At 38.3% G+C, this 17,165-nt stretch overlaps 1 protein-coding gene across 4 annotated transcripts in view; it reads left to right on the top strand.

Moving 5' to 3' along the window:
- ELF1 (E74 like ETS transcription factor 1) overlaps window positions 1–17,165 on the top strand; it is a 104,102-nt gene that overhangs the window by 8,909 nt on the left and 78,028 nt on the right. For 2 of the 4 annotated variants that reach the window (XM_032402911.1, XM_032402914.1), the window contains exon 1: window positions 5,703–6,321. The exons of 1 other annotated variant lie outside the window; for it this stretch is intronic. The gene's annotated coding sequence lies outside the window, so the exon portion shown is untranslated. Of the gene's footprint in view, window positions 1–5,702; window positions 6,322–17,165 lie in introns of those variants that run through there. One more of the 4 variants, XM_032402910.1, reaches the window with a different exon arrangement.

Genomic DNA, 17,165 nt, shown 5'->3' with positions numbered 1-17,165 from the left:
TATGGTGGTTCCTCAAAAAAATTTGAAGTAGTATTACTGTCTGATCCAGCAATCCCATTTCTGGCTCTACACCCCAAAGAACTAAAAGGAGAGTCTCAGGGAGACTCTGTACATCTATCTTCACAGCGACATTATTCACAATAGTCAAAAGGTGGAAATAACCCAAATGTTCTTCAGTGGATTAATGGATAAACAAAATGTATATACATACAGTGGAATATTTTTTCAGTCTTAAAAAGGAAGGATATTTTGCAATTTACTACAACATGGATGAACCTGGAGGACATCATGCTAAGTGAAATAAACTAGTCACACAAAGATAAATACTGCATGATTCCACTTGTGGTATCAAGTGTAATCGAAATCATAGAGACAGAAATTGGAATGATGACTGCTAGGGGTTGGGGGAAGGGGGAATTGGGATATAGAGTTTCAGTTTTGCAAGATGAAAAGAGTTCTGGAGATTGGTTGCCCAGCAGTATGATTATACTTATTGCCACTGAACTGTAGAATTAAAAATGGTTAAGATGATAAATTTTATGTATATTTTACCATAGTTTTTTTTTAAAGGCAAATTTGAATTTATATTTGGATATGCAAGTGGTAAGATTATAAAAACCTCTGTAATGAGATTGAGGTTGTTAATTTGGTTTATATTCACGTGTTAGGTGCTGGGGATAGAACCATGAAAAAAGCAGACAAAGATCCTCATAAAGGTTACGGTTTAGAGCAGGAGGCAGATACTGATTGAACAAATAAAAAGCGTGCTTGAATGTTACATGCATACCAGGGAGACCCCTGACAAAGTAGGTGGAAAGGCTACACTGAAAAGGCTTCTCCAAGAAAATGACATTTGAATAGAGACCTGAAGGATGAGTAAGCAGTGGCTAGGAGGAAGAGAGGAGTGGAAAGGGAGGGGAGGCACGAGGGAGTAGCATTTTGCAAAAGCTCCAAAGCAGGGCAAGGAAGGGTATCCTTTGGGAGATGAAAGAAGGCCCTGAGGGCTGTGATGTATGAAAAGTGGGGGGTGGTGACCAGGGCATGTATCAGATTATATAAGTCATTGTAGGCCATTGCAAGGATTTTGAATGTTGAGGCACCGGGGTGGCTCAGATGGTTGAGCGTCTGCCTTTGGTTCAGGTCATGAACTCTAGGTCCTGGGATGGAGCCCCAAGTAGGGCTCCCTGCTCAGCGGGACGTCGCTTCTGCCTCTCCCTCTGCCCCTCCCCCTGCTCATGCTCTCTCTCTGTATCTCTGTCTCAAATGAATAAATAAAAAAAATCTTAAAAAAAAAAAAAAAGGATTTTGAATGTTATTTTAAGCAGAGATGGCAGATGTTGATGGGTTTTAAACCAGGGAGTAGGGAGGTGGAACGGAGTAGAAGGAGAAAAATCCTGCATCTTCTCTTACAATGTGGCTTTTAAATATGAATTACCTACTTAATCTGGTGCTTGAATGCCAGAGGGAAAAATGGTTCATTTATATTTATTCAGATGATATATTGATTGCCAGTGTGACCTGTTGATGTGATAAAACTTCAACAGTGAATTTAAGGGGATTGTCAAGGGCAATTTAGCAGAGGTGATTTTCACCTTTATGCTCTGGCTTGGTAGTTGAAACCCCAGAAATGGATGGATTTGCCCAGGGAGAGTTTGGAAAGAGAAAAGGGCTTTCAGTGGAATCTTTAGAACCTCTTATGTTCAGTGGTGAGGTAGTGGAGGTAGGGCAGAGAAAACTAAGGAAAAGTACTCCAGAATTGGGGGAAAACCAGGAGAGAGCATTTATTAGGTCTAACAAAACAAGTTCCAAAAACATTAATTAGGTTTTCGCCCTGTGTGGTCATTGACTTTACAGATTTAGTGGTTTAAAAGGGGTAGGATTAGATTAGATTAGATTAGAATGAGTCAAAGAATGAGAGGAAAGTGAAGAAATGGAATATAGACAAATCTTTGAGGAAGTTTGGCTGTGAAGGGAGTGAGAAAGAATGGTAGATGGGTTTGGGGTTGTCAAATGATTGGATTTGTTTCTATGGAAAAGTGTGAGTTTAAAGAATATCTTTTTTGGATCTATGAGATGCTTGAAAAATATATTACACACCTTGCTGATTTCCTAAATAGGATCTACCGAACACAAATATGACCTTCTCACGGACTTAATCTAGATATGGCATTCTACATACATACATCTACATATATACAGGGCAGTCAGGCCTGTTGAGGTATGGAGGTCTCTTTGTCACTATACTAACTTCTGGTCATCTGGGAAGTAAAAATAGAGAATCCTGATTCCCACTTAATCAATTTGAACCTTAGCTATAGGACTCAGGAATGTATGTTTGCACTGTGTACTTGTCTTCAGAGGATTCTCATGCATCTGTTCTGTGAATGGCCTTGGAGAACTGTTGCCCCGAGAATGCTCTACTTTGAAATTTTCTGAATGCTTTTTAATAGCTCTGGCCTGACTTAAATGAGATACGTATGGCAAGCACTTAGGAAGGAAAGATTTTCAAAGTTTTGTCTTCTAGTATGATTGGGATAGTGGTAAAAGTTTTTGATTTTTTAGGATGAGACGAGCTTGATCCTTTTTCCTGACTTTCAAAGTGGTAATATGTTCCAGGTTAGTACTCTCTACCCGCTTTTCTTATTTCTTCCCTCCTTGCGCTCTAAGAAGCATGGTGCTTACTCCTGCCGAATTGCCTTTGTTTGCTCCTATAACTTCCTCTGTTAATAGTATTCCTCCCCAGCTTCTGCTGGGTACGACTGGCTCCTCAGCATTCAGGTCTCAAGGCAGCTGCCCCGTTTTCAGAGAGGCTGTCCCTACTGAAAGTGGGTTTTCTTGGTCACTATGTTACTTTGCTGATTTCCTTCATCACAGTTCCTTCAGGGACTCTGCCTGAATGTTAACATGAATCTATAGGTAAACTGTATCCTGAGTCTATAGAACAGTGCCAGGCACACAGAAACTACTTAAATACCAAAAAACAAATAATAAAGATCATAAAAATCTTAACAGTATAAATACTGTTAACTTTCAGTTGACCATTACTTCAGATATTGAAATAAGGACCACACATGCATAGATGTTGATTGTACGTGACATGTACTGTTTATAACTTGCATATGTCACTTACATGTATTCTGGAGACTTTTTCGTGTCTACACCATTTTATACAGATAATCATTCTTTTTTTTTTTAAAGATTTTATTTATTTATTTGACAGAGACACAGCGAGAGAGGGAACACAAGCAGGGGCAGAGGGAGAGGAGAAGCAGGCTTCCCGAGGAGCAGGGAGCCCAATGCGGGGCTGGATCCCAGGACCCTGGGATCATGACCTGAGCCGAAGGCGGACGCTTAATGATTGAGCCAGGTGCCCCCAGATAATCATTCTTAACAGCTGAATAATATGGTATGTTCAGTATGATGAGGTACAGTCTCTATAACATCTGATTTACATGACAGTTCTTTTTTTTTATACTTTTGAACGATAGTGCTGAATTTCTATCTACATCTTTGTGCATTTTTTTGTTAGAATAAATGCTTAGGATTGAAACTGCTGGGTGAGAGGATCTATACATAAAGCTTTTTGATTGTGAAATTGCCTGCTGGAATTATATTCTTTTACAAAGCTCATGAATAGTGTATGAGATCATTTATTTCCCCTGTACCCTCTCTAATCATTTTATTCTTTGCTATTTTAATAGGTGAAAAACGGTATTGTTTTTCTGCTTTAAGGTTCAGGAATGAATATCTTTGAACATTTTCTATTGTGTTTGGCCACATTTCTTTTGTGAAGTGCATATTCGTGCCCGGCGCCCAATTTTTCTGTTAGAATGTTTGATTCAACAACAGTAGTTTTCCCCCCATATTTTACTACACAGATTTTTAAACATACAGCAAAGATGAAATTTTGCTCATGTATCTGCCACTTAGATTTTATCATTAACGTTTTATAATATTTGCCTTATCATACATTTATCCTTTTATCTAAAGTAAATTGCAGGTATTAGTACATTTCCATCTGAATACTTTAGCATGCTTAGTATTGACCAATGTTTGTTTAGTTATTTTTTTCTTTTGAGGTAAAATTTATATAGAATTAAATGCATGAATCTTTTTACTTTGTTTTATTCTTTGAAAGATTTTATTTATTTGTCAGAGAGAGAAGAAAGAGAGCGCACAAGCAGGGGAAGTGGGAGGCAGAGGGAGAAGCAGGCTCCCTGCTGAGCAAGGAGCCCAATGCGGGGGACTCAATCCCAAGACCTTGGGATCATGACCTGAGCCGAAGGCAGACGCTTAACTGCTTAACCAGCTAAGCCACCCAGGCATCCCTAAATGTTTTATTTTAATTTAAAACAGAATTGGAAGGGGCGCCTGGGTGGCTCAGTCGTTAAGTGTCTGAGTTTGGTTTGGTTCGTGATCCCAGGGTCCTGGGATCCAGTCCTGCATCGGGCTCCCTGCTCCACCGGAAGTCTGCTTGTCCCTTTTCCTGTGCCCTGCTCATGCTTTCTGTCTCTCTCTCAAATAAATAAAATCTTGAAAAAAAAATTAAAATAAAACAGAATTGGGTGTTCATTGATCAAGATTTTTTAATGTGAGAACACACACACACACACACACACACACACACGGGGAGGGGAGGCAGAGGGAAAGAACCTCAAGCAGACTCTGTGCTGAGTGTGGAGCCTGATGCAGGGCTGGATCCTGACCCTGATCTCATGACCTGAGCTGAAATCAAGTCGGATGCTTAACCGACTGAGCGACCCAGGCCCCCCATTGATCAAGATTTTGATAAAGAGACCAAGGTTTCTGTCAGAGTGAGCCCACTGAGGCAGCTCCACGTTGTAGGGTCTTTCTTACACACCCACAAGATGTTGCCTAATAGTTCTAGTTTTGATTTTGTAAGTGGAGCATGAACTTTATTTTTTGTAAGTATTTGTGGAGTTTCAATGTTTGTATTTGGCTGTGGAAGCCAAACCCAAGACTAGCTTTTGTTTTGTTTTCTTTTTTTTATAGGACTTTTGGTCACATTTTCCCCTTCTTTTTCCTTTGCCTTAGCTTTGGTTATAGTGGTTTTAAATTTTTAGTAGTCAGATGTCATCCTTTTCCTTATCTTTTTACTGCCATTTGTGTCGTACATAGGAAGACATTTCTTACCAAATAATATACAGATGTTTATATTTTTTTCTGGTGCTTTTCTTTTTTTACATTTGAGTATCTAGTTGGAATAATGTGGTATAGGGATTTTTTTTAAAAAAGAGTAACTGGTTTGAGATCATTAGCAAATACTGTCTAATGAACAGTCTTCCCTTCTGTATGTCTTTTTCTGCAACAAAATAGAATTTAATGTTTTTATTGATGCCATTTTTTAAATAAAGATTTAATTTAATTTTTAAGTAATCTCTACACCCAGTGTGGGGCTTGAACTCACAAGAGTCGCATGCTCCGCTGACTGAGCCAGCCAGGTGTCCCTGATGTCATTTTTATTATAATCTATGTTTGTATATAGTATCTGCTTTCTGTTTTTGAGAGTATCAGATGTCTTTTTTCTTTTTTTTTTTTTTAATTGGGCTCCATTCTGGGCTTGAACTCACAAACCTGAGATCAAGACCTTAGCTGAGATGAAGAGTCAGATGCTTAACTGACTGAGCCAGCCAGGCACCCCAAGAGTATTAGATGTCTTTTTAAAAAATATCCTATTCTATTTAATCTCTCTATTCTTACATTTAGTTACTTGAGATAATTTATTGCCCACAGGCACATTGTTTTTCACTATTTTGTTTTTTAAGGTTTCATCACTTATATATTGTTTCTTTCAGCTGAACTTTAGCAGAGTCTTGAAGAATGGGGAGAAAGGATAGTGGGGAAACAGTAACAAGAGTCAAGGCAGGAGAGGTTGGTAAGTCCTGGGGACTTATTTCTCTTAACTTGTAATTGTCTGAATTCTTAATCTGTAAAGCAGATTATACATGTTTATTTTAGTATCTTAAATTTGGGAAATGTCTCTTAAGGTGGTTCAAACTAAATTCTAAAGTTCAAAATATTTATGAGATTTTTAAAGTTTGGGATGTTATTGAAATGGCATAGGATTCTACAGTGAGAATGGTTTTTAATCCTGGCTTTAAAGGAGCAAGTCATAATTTTTGAGCACCTGTGTGTATCCTCTATTTTATTCTTTCTTATGTTTGGGTGATTCTTCAGATCAGAGCTGACTCAGCTGGGGCGAGATACATAATCTCAGGTGGCTTCACTCACATGGCTGGGGGCCTCTCTGTGTAGTTCTCATACCTTACTGGTGGCAGGAGGGATCCCAGCAGCAAGAAGGTAAGCCCCTGTGTCCTTATACTTTTTAGACCTGTGCTTGTATTTTGTTATTATTCCACTGGCCAGAGCATATCACTTGGCCTAGCCCATATTTAAGTGATGGAGAAGTAGACTGTGCTTCTTGATGGGGGAAGAGGCAGAGTCATATTTCAAACTGAGAAGTCTGAACAACTTAGTACCTATTACTACAGTGGTTTACCACAGGAAGTAAAGGAGTTAGCTACCTGGATATCTAACAGAAAAGCCTCCCTGGCAGTGAGAAGAGACTGTGCACAGGCCTAGAGGGGAAGAATGCTTGATATGTTCCTGGGATAGCAAGGAGAGGTCAGTGGGACTAGAAGAGAGGGAGCGAGCAGGAAGTAGTAGGAGATACAGGCATAGAGGTTCGGGCCAGGGTAGGATCTTGTCCTTGTAAGCTGTTATGAAGACTTACTTTTTTGTGTGAAAAGAGGAGCTAAGGCGTTTTAAAGAGGAGTTTTAAAGTAGGAGAGTGATAGAATCTGACTTGTGTTTTTAAATAGATTACTGCTGGCTACTGCTTTGAGACTAGATTGTAGGGAAAGAAGAAGAGAAGCAGGAGGGCTCCTTAGACTACTACAGGGATGCAGATAAGAGCGGACAACGGCTGGCAGCACGATAGTAACAATGAAGTGGATTGATTCTCGGATTCTATATATGTTTTGAAGATTGAGCCTATAGGATTTTTCGACATATTGGATATGACTTTAGGACAGAAAGACAAGTCGGTAGCCAAGGTTTTGGTGTGAGCAGCTAGGAGTATTCACTCTCCACCAGGACAACTGGAGAAAACTGGGTAAGAGTAAGTTTTGGAGAAAAGACCAGGAATTCAGGTTTGGATCTGTTAAATTTGAGAAGACTATGACATTTGAATGGAGGTGTCAAGTTGGATAGAAGAGTCGAGTTCAGGAGCAACACCTGGAGATAGAAATTGGAGAACATTGGGGGTACTGAGGTGGCTCAGTTGGTTAAGTGTCTGACTCTTGGTCTCAGCTCAGATCTTGATCTCAGGATCTTGATCTCGAGGTTGTGAGTTCAGGCCCCGCGTTGGGCTCCAAGCTGGGTGTGGAGCCTACCTAAAAAAGAGAGAGAGAGAAAAAAGAAATTTGAGAACATTGAATGAAATACTGAGAGCGTTATGTATGTCTAAGAAGTATTTCCTGAAATGACTTTAAGTTTAAAATACTTTTAAGTTTTAAAAGTTTCATTTGTACCAATGGTATGGTTTGAAGTAGGGAAGAAGAGCGGCAGAGCATCCTTTATGATGATAGTAAACTATGAGTTTAAAGAAGTCATTAATTGTTCCATCTGTTCAGTATTACGAAACATGAAAGCCTCTAGGCTAAATATCTTATTTGAATATTCCTTTTTACTGAAACATTTACCAGTTTGTTTCTAATTAGGGAAGTGTATTGACCGAAGGCTGTGTAAGTAAAGGCCTGAAAGGGACAGAAGACCAAAAGTTGAGGAAAAGAACCATGATTGGATAATCAGTCCTACTCTTTGGAGAGTTTTTCTTTTTTGTTCACTCCTTTGCTCTCTGTGTCTGTCTCTCTCCCTTTACTCATTGTCTATTAACATAATGAGATGTTCAGGTGTAAGCACGGGGACTAACCCAGAAACTGTTCTCTCTTAACAAATGTAAAGCTTACTGCTCCAGCCTTGATCACCAGACAGGGCTGCCAGACCAAGCCTTAGCCAACCTATTCATAGATCCGGACTGTTCAGGAAAGTGAAGAAGGGGCCTTGCTTTTTGTGTAATTTAGACCTATACAGAAATGACCTGAGCATGGTTTGGCTTGTGTGGAAGAGAAGAAAGATTTATCATTGAGCCAATATTTAGTTCAACTTCCAAATGTTTTCATTCAGCAAGTATTTATTACAGAACTGTTGTGGGTCAGGAATGCTATCAGGCTAAACTAAATGACCAGTGAGACATATAAACAAATGATTAAAAAAAAAGAACCCAAACGCTGTGTTCTTCACCAGATATTCCAGCAGAGTGGGCAGGAGGAGTTATGAAAGAAATCAATTCACCTTTAGGTCCTCAAAACCTATCAGAGTGCTTTGCACATTTTAACAATGCATAAGTGTATAGGTGAGTGCATAAGCAATGCGATTCATGCATCTGTTAGATAATTTACAAAATACAGAGGGAGGTACAAAGGAGAAAGTGACCATTTCTTCCTTGTAGTGATGGAGAGAAGGGCTTTGCAGGAAATTCACTGGGTAGGGAAGGCCTGCAAATGTGGAGTTAGCACAACATGCTCTGAATAAGTTCAGCAAAGCTGGATTGTGGGTGTATGTTGGGAGGTGGGAAGGCCACAAGTGAGGCTACTATAGGGTAGACCAAAATCAAGATGCAAAAGTATCTTGTATTAGGGGGCACCTGGGTAGCTCAGTCGGTTAAGTGTCCGAGTCTTGATCTCAGCTCAGGTCTTGATCTCAGAGTTGTGAGCTCAAGCCCCACATGAGGCTCCACACTCAGCCACTTAAAAAAAAATCTTGTATTGGAATTTATTCTGTGGGTACTACAAGGCTATTGAAAGTTTTTTTAAATAGGAATATTAAGAGGTAGAATTCATGAGACATTCTTAAAAAAAAAAAACGCATTCTTGAATTGGGAAGTCAGATGTTGATAGAATTTTTAAAGTTATAAACATATATACTGGAAGTAAGCACAGCTAACAAGTCATATCATTTATGGTAGAATCTGTTTTATCCCTTTCAGATAACATATATGATCTTAGTGTAGGTACAACCTAAACTAGATAATTAAACTTACACTAAGGTATTCAAAATACGCAGGATGGCGTTGGTTGGTTTTTGGAAGAGAAAGAACATATTTTTGCTTTATGAAATTATTGCAAACATTACTTTTTCTTTTTCTTAAAAATTCTATTTATTTATTTATTTATTTTAGAGTGTGCATGCAAGTGCGGTGGGGAGGGGTAGAGGGAAAGAGAATCTCAAATCTCTGATGGTTTCTTTTCTTTTTTGACTGACACTTTAGAGTACTGGTCAGGTATTTTGTAGAATGTCCTTCAATTTGATTTTGTCTTCTCTTTTCTCATGATTATGGACTGAAGTAATGACTTTTGGGCTTTTGGTGTTTAAAAAAATTGTTTTATTTTCATTTTTATTTTTTATTTAAAAAATTTTTTTAAAGATTGAGAGAGAGAAAGAATGATCAGGGGGAGGGGCAGAGGGAGAGAGAGGGGAAGCAGACTCCCCGCTGAGCGGGGAGTCTGATGGGCTCAATCCCAGAAACCTGAGATCATGACCTGAGCCAAAACCAAGAGTCAGATGCTTAATCAGCTGAGCTACCCAGGTGCCCCTCATTTTCACTTTTAAAACTATAAAATTGCCCTTTTTTTCAGCATACAGTTCTGTGAGTTCTAACACATGTATAAATTTATGTAGCCACCACTATAATCAGGAAATGGAACAATTCCATCACCCCTCAAAACTCCGCCATGTTCTCTTGTTATAGGTCACACCCTACCCCCTAATCTGTGCCCCTGTAACCACTGATTAGTTCTTCATCGTTGTAGATTGGTGTCTTAGAGAATGTCATGTAATGGAATCATAGAGTATGTAACCCTTGACATTGGCTTCTTAGACTCATCATAATGCTTTTGAGAGTCCTCTAAGTTGTGTTTATCAATAGTTCGTTCTATTTTATTGCTGAGTATGAATGTACTACTAGAATGTTTATCTCTTCCCCTCCCCCCCCTTTTGATAAGTATTTAAGAAATATCATATGTCCTCCTGGCACTATAATAAGCAATTTAAGTGAATTTTTTGTGAAACAGGGATTATCGTTTTCCCCTTTACAGAAGTGAAAACATAGGCATGGAGTTAAAGTAGCCCTAGGTCATACAACTAGTTAATAGTGGACTTGGGACCCAAACCTAGGTCACCTACTCTAAAGCCCATGCTTTTGGACTACATGGCAAGTTGCTAATGTCAGTTTTTTCATTTCTCTGTTTTGACCAGCAGTATAATTAAGAGCAATTGAAGTTCTTGTTTCTTTAACATATTATAAAGTTCCCCTTCTTTTTGTTTATATTTAGTTTTTATTAAAGAGCAAATATAATAGAACTATAATTTTTTTCATGTTGCTGGTTTATGATCTTTGGGGCTAAGCATTCTCTGATTCAGTTCTTTTTTTTTTTTTATGTTATGTTAATCACCATACATTACATCATTAGTTTTTGATGTAGTGTTCCATGATTCATTGTTTGCGTATAACACCCAGTGCTCCATGCAGAACATGCTCTCTTTAATACCCATCATCAGGCTAACCCATCCCCCCACCCCCCTCCCCAACTGGAGGGTATTATGCTGAGCGAAATAAGTCAATCAGAGAAAGACATGTATCATACGACCTCACTGATACGAGGAATTCTTAATCTCAGGAAACAAAGTGAGGGTTGCTGGAGTGGTGGGTGGTGGGAGGGATGGGTTGGCTGGCTCTGTGATTCAGTTCTAAAGCAGAAAGTCAAGCCAAATAAATCATCAGTCCACAGGCAATTCTGAATTAACATTGAGTACATCTGTTTATGAGAATTAAAGCCATAATACTAAGCTTTTTCTTAATCTTGTAAACAGGATCTTTAATTTGTGTTATAGATAAATAATAAATATTGTATAAAAATAAACATAGTCTAAATTAGGCTAGTTTAAAATAAGAGGTTTGCCTTCTATCATATCTTAAATTTCACTAAGATTTCTTTCTTTTTTTTTTTTTTTTTTAGAGCTTGGAGGTTTTGGGGTATTTGAGATGAGTTTTTTGCACTTGTGCTAAAAGCCCATTTACTTAAATATCCTCCTGTCATAGGATAAAAATGTTTCCGGAATATTAGTATAGGGTTTCTTGTGTTTTTAAAAATATCTTATTAGTGAACAGAAATAAGTGTAATTGGGTTTTGGGGAAACTTACAAAATTTCCAGTTATTCTGCCTATCTGGTAATTTTATGTATTACTTTCAGTAAACTAAAATTTTGATGAGGAGACTTCGTTCTTAAGTGTGGCCTTCGTGTGATATTTGTTCTCTGTTCCTCAAACACTATTCAGAGGACTTGGAGAGGCTACAAAATCATAAAACATCAGAACTGAAGTGGATCTTTGACATGACCAGATCTCTGGGCTCTCCCAGTATTTGACAAGAAAGGAAATGGAGTCCCCAGCAGTAGTGTGTCCACAGTGATGGTTGGTCGTACCAGCTGCATGGTGTGGTTCCTGCCCTCAGACAGGTTACCAATTTATCTGTGTGGAGATGGACTTGTACAAAATTAACTGCGGTACAAAGTGGAATGTTCTTGGCAGTAGAAAGGGTACTGCTTTTCTTAAACAAGCCCTCCCCTCCCCCCTCAAATCTTTTCTTGACTCATTCACTCTACACAATTACTTTCTATTTAGTTTCTCACCTTTCATTCTCTTTTAAACGGTCTCTAATCAGATGTTTTGTCTTTTTTTTTTTTTTACCTCTGCCACAATATGAAAACTCTTCTTTCAGAATTCACAGTGACGTTCATGTTGCTAAATTCTGCTGGGTTTTTTTGTTTTTTGTTTTCCCTCCTCAGACCTCATTTTATTTGATCTGTCCTCAGCATTTGGCACAATTGCTCAATCCCTTTTGGAAACACTTTTACTCAAATTCCAGGGTAATACCTTATTTGCCTTGTTTTCCTGTGATATTTTTGAGTCCTCCTTCTTAGGCTTCTCTGCTAGCTTTACCTCAGCTCCCCCACCTCTAAATATTAGAGGGTCCCGGGGATCTGTCATTGTTACTTTTCCAGCTGTAGCTTTAATATCAGATACACATTAATATCATGTATATGTTAATGACTTCAATTTATATATCCAGCCCATACTCCTGCCCTGGGCTTTAGGACTATGTCTGCAACTCCAGGACAATATATCCAATTTGACATCTCCACTTGGAACATCTCAAACTTAATGAGTTCAAAACTGAGCTCTTGGGGCTCTGGGTGGCTCAGTTGGTTAAGGATCCCACTCTGGATTTCGGCTCAGGTCATGATCTCAGGCTCGTGGGATCGATCCCCAAGTCAGGCTCCCCGTTCAGTGTCGAGTCTGCTTAAGATTCTCTCTCTTGCTCTCCCTCTTCTCTCCCCACCGCTTGAGTGTGCACTCTCTCTCTGAAATAAATAAATCTTTTTTTTTTTTTTAAGATTTTATTTATTTATTTGGCAGAGCACAAGCAGGGGGTAGTGGCAGAGGGAGAAGGAGAAGCAGACGTTTGAGCCACCCAGGCGCCCCTAAATAAATAAATCTAAAACAAACAAAACAAAACCTGAACTCCTGATATTTCCACACCCCAAACCATCATCATCTGTAGTCTTTCTTCTCTCAGTTTGGACAACTGCAGTCTCTCAGTTGCCAAAAATGGAGTTTTGAAGCCTTTCTTTCCCCACTGACTCTTTTCCATCCATATAGAAATTTTGTTGGATATTCCTCAAAAACACAGCCATAATTTGATCACATCTTCCTCTTAGGCTGCCTCCTCTGTCTAAGTCATTATCGTCTTCTCTGGGTTATTGCATTAACTTCTCCTTGCTTCCGTCCTTGCCCTGTTGCAGTGTGTTTTCAACACAGCAGTCAAATCTTATGACTCATATGATGAAAACTGTCCAACTATTAAATCTCTAAACAGTGAGGCTCTCCCAACAGTTTCTAGTATTCTTCCTTCTATTACTCTTCTCTTTACTTTCTTTACTTGACCCACACTGGCCTCCTTGCTTTCCTTGAACATTTCAGGCAAGCTCCCTGTTAGAGTCTTTCTCTGGCTTATAGGCTTTCTCTGTCTAGAATGTTCTTAAGATAGCTCTGCATGGCTAGAGGTCTTCACTCAACATGGCAAAGTAAATCCTCTGTAGCTAGTCTGTCCAAAATGTCATATTCTCCTCTTTGCTGTCTTGTTTTTTCCTTCTTTGTCCTAATTACCAGCATAGTGTATCTTTTATTTATATATTTTATTTATAATTAACATGCTCTATATTTAGTTTATAATGTTTATCACTTTCCCTTGCTTAGAATATAAGCACCACGTGGGTAGGGATCATTTATTAACAGTGAGTCTCTTGCTATATGGCAAGGGCCTAGAACGGTGCCTGACACATAGTAGGTGCTCAGTAAATATTTGTTAAATGAATGAATACCTAGGAGTACCTCAGATCAGTCATTAACTTGATATTGGGCAACTCAGTTCTCTCTGTAGATCTGCTTTCCCTATTTTTGAAATGAATTTGGGTTGGATCTGTATTTTTAGGCTTTCTTAAAACAACAAAGACTTAAATGTATGTAGTATTGTGGTTCCTTGAAGATTTTTCTAAGAATTCAACTGCTTAACAGAAAAGTTTGAAAACCATGGTACCAGGTTTTTACTTTGTTGCTAGGGAATCAAAGTTTGTTAGTTTGTTTCTTTTTCAGCCACAAGTGATAACCACATCAGTTCACATAGTTTTTTAATAAGGAAGATTTCTCTGATAGCAGAGTGCAAGGTGAATTGGAAGGTAGGCAGTCGGTGATAGGGAAAGGAACAGTTAGGATGTTGTTGTGATATTATTTTTCTACAGTATTATGCAGTAGCAAAGAAGGACCTTATGTTTCACTCTAACTCAATATAAAAAATAGAGGATTTCCTCTCCACAACATTTAGAGATTATTGAATAATAAGGTAACAAGTGTCTTTTTGAGTGGCTGTTGTGTGAGGACCACTATTTTTTGTTTGTTTTCTTTATTTATTTGAAAGAGAGAGTGAGAGAATGAGCTGTGGGAAGGAGCAGAGGGAGAGAGAGAAGCCGACTCCCTGCCGGGCAGGGAGCCTGATGACAAGGGGCTTGATCTTGGGACCCTGAGATCATGACCTGAGCCAAAGGAAACCGTTTAACCGACTGAACCACCCAGATGCCCCACTAACTATTTTAGATTCTAGGTTATATAGTAGCAGAGCAGGGGTTCTCATGTGCCTGGCACTACCCATACTATTGAATCTGTTTCAAGAGTAGGCATGAAGCTCCTTTAGGTAATTCAGAGGTACATCCCTCCTTACAGTCCACTAAAGTAAAAGATACATTGTCTTTAATACTGAATTTGAAATTTAATTGTAAGAGATAGAATATCATGTTTATATGAAAGTTGAGATTGCAGTCAGCATATTACTGGGGAGCATAATAAAGGATATAATTGTTCAGTCAGTTCTTGGTTACTTTTGACAAGATAGGAAAGAGTAACACCCAAAATAATACCTGCAGTATCACCTTGTAACACAGGTAGCTACATGAATTCTGCAACATCAAATCATGGGCCAAATCACATCTTTAAAAAATATTTCAGTGTGTAGTAAAATCCTGATACGCTGTAATTTTCCCTCAATGAACTATTCTAGAAAAGTTATGTATTCATGTTTCTGAGTTTCTGCTGTGTTTTGGGCCCCATCTTACTGATAGGAATACATTAGTAAGCAAAACCAGCTAAAGCCATGGCCCCTTTTGACTTTGGTATGCCTCTTAAAACACTCAGACACTTGTCCAGGAGGATGTTCCTTATGGATAGGTCCTAGTAATCTGTTTGCAGAAGCAGGGAAGGAGGCCTTGGTTTAACCAAGCTAGTGATAAATAGAGAATTCACTATTTGTCTGACATTTAAGCTCACATTTGGAAATGCATGTTGTTCAGAACCTGGGATGATACTTTGAGAGTTGTTAACATCAATAAAATTAATTCTTTCCAACTGAAGTATTTATAACACTGAATCTCATTCTTTTAAATTTTATTTTTATATTTGAGTAGTAGAGAATAGTGATTTTGGTCATTTATCATTTTAATGGTTTGATCTTTGCTTCTTCCATCTCTAGTAATGATAGCATGTTGGCTGCTGAACAAGGGGGACAGATTCAAAGCAAGCCTTTTTTTAAGCCCAGCTTTCCTAGATACGAACATTAGACTGTTCTATATTTTCAGGTACTAGAAGTTTTCAGATTTGAGTTCAAAGAGAAGCAGTCACAATAAAAAGGAAGAAGAGAGTCCTCACTTACACAGTAAATTCCTTTTGCAAGTTCTATTTTAAAGAAAGAAACAGTGTCTTAACTTTAGTTGGCATTCAATTCCCTCAATTGACCTAATCTTGCTCAGCTAATAGGTAAAATATAAATGCTGAAAATTCCTCCAGGCAGCCATGAAAACTTTATATTAAGGTATATACTGACTTGATATATACCTGATTTTACAAATAAACATACTCACAGTATGTACAGGTACATTATATTTGCATCACAAGCCTAAGGTGCCACATTTTATTTATGTAAAAGTTTAGAGATTTACTTAAACTTTCTCCTCCTGAAGCATTTGGTACTGACTGCTTCTGTGAAGCATAATAACAGTTAATGTTTATAAAGTACGTACTTGTACCCAGTAGAACATTAATAACTGTATCATGCATGAACTAGATTTCTTTTTAGTCAGGTTTATTGAGATACTGTTTATACACAGTGTATAGTTCTGATTTTTGACAATATATATAGGTCATAGAACCAATACCACAATCACTATTCAGAATGCTTCCATCACCCCAGTTTCCTTGTTCCCCTTTGTAGTCAGTCCCCTCCCCACATTCCTAAGCCCTGACAACCACTGGTGGGAATTCTGCCCTTTTTGTTTTGCCTTTTCCAGAATGTCACATAAGTAGAATCATATAGTATATATTTTGAGTCTGGCTTATTTCACTCCCTAATGCTTTTAGATCCATCCATGTGGTACCTGTATTTCAGAAGTTCATACCTTTGTATTGCTAATAGCATTCCATTGTATGGATATCCCACGATGTGTCTAACCATTCTCCAGTTAATGGACATTTGGGCTTCCAGTATTTGGTGATTCTGACTAAAACTGCCATAAATATTTAAGTAGAAGTTTTTTTATAGACCTATATTTTCATTTCCTTGGGCATATATCTAGGATTGAGACTGCTGGATTGTCTAATAAGTATATGTGTATCTTTACAAGAAACTGCTAAACTGTTTTCCAAATAGGCTGTACCATTTTGCATTCTCACCAACACTGTATGAAAGGTATAGTCGCTCTGTATCCTCTCTAGCACTTGGTATTGTCAGGGTTTTTGTTTGTTTGTTTGTTTTTTAAGTTTTTCTACTGGTATTGTGACTTTAATTTGGATTTTCCTGTTGAGTAAGGATGTTGAGATTTTTTTCTGTGTTTATCTGCCATCTGTATCTCTTTTTGGTGAAGTGTCTATTCAGATCGTTTGACCGTTTTTTTAAAAACTAGTTTGTTATGTTTGAGTTATTACAGTTTTTTTTTATTAAGCATAATAGTACATGCACTGGTTTTAATGCTCATAATACTCCTCTGAGGTGGGTACTTATAGCCTAAATCACAGATAAAAAAGTTAGGCCACAGGATTGTTAATATAGCCCAGGAACACACAGCTAATAGGTAGCAGAGCTGGGATTTACACCCAAGCATATTGACTCTAGAACCTGTGCTGAACTGTTTGCCAATTTTTTTTTTTTTTTTTTTTGAAGATTTTATTTATTTATTTGAGAGAGAGAGAGCACATGAGAGGGGGTAGGGTCAGAGGGAGAAACAGACTCCCTGCTTAGCAGGGAGCCCGATGCGGGACTCGATCCTGGATCTCCAGGATCATGACCTGAGCCGAAGGCAGTCGCTTAACCAACTGAGCCACCCAGGCGCCCCTGTTTGCCTATTTTTGTGTGTGTGTGGAGATTGATTTCTTGGGGCTGTGACTATAACCAGGATCCAGTTTCTGTAGGTGGTAATTCTTA

Source organism: Phoca vitulina, unplaced genomic scaffold, assembly GCF_004348235.1.
Source record: "Phoca vitulina isolate PV1807 unplaced genomic scaffold, GSC_HSeal_1.0 scaffold5, whole genome shotgun sequence".
Taxonomy (NCBI): domain Eukaryota; kingdom Metazoa; phylum Chordata; class Mammalia; order Carnivora; family Phocidae; genus Phoca; species Phoca vitulina.
This window is presented reverse-complemented; position numbering and strand designations above follow the sequence as displayed.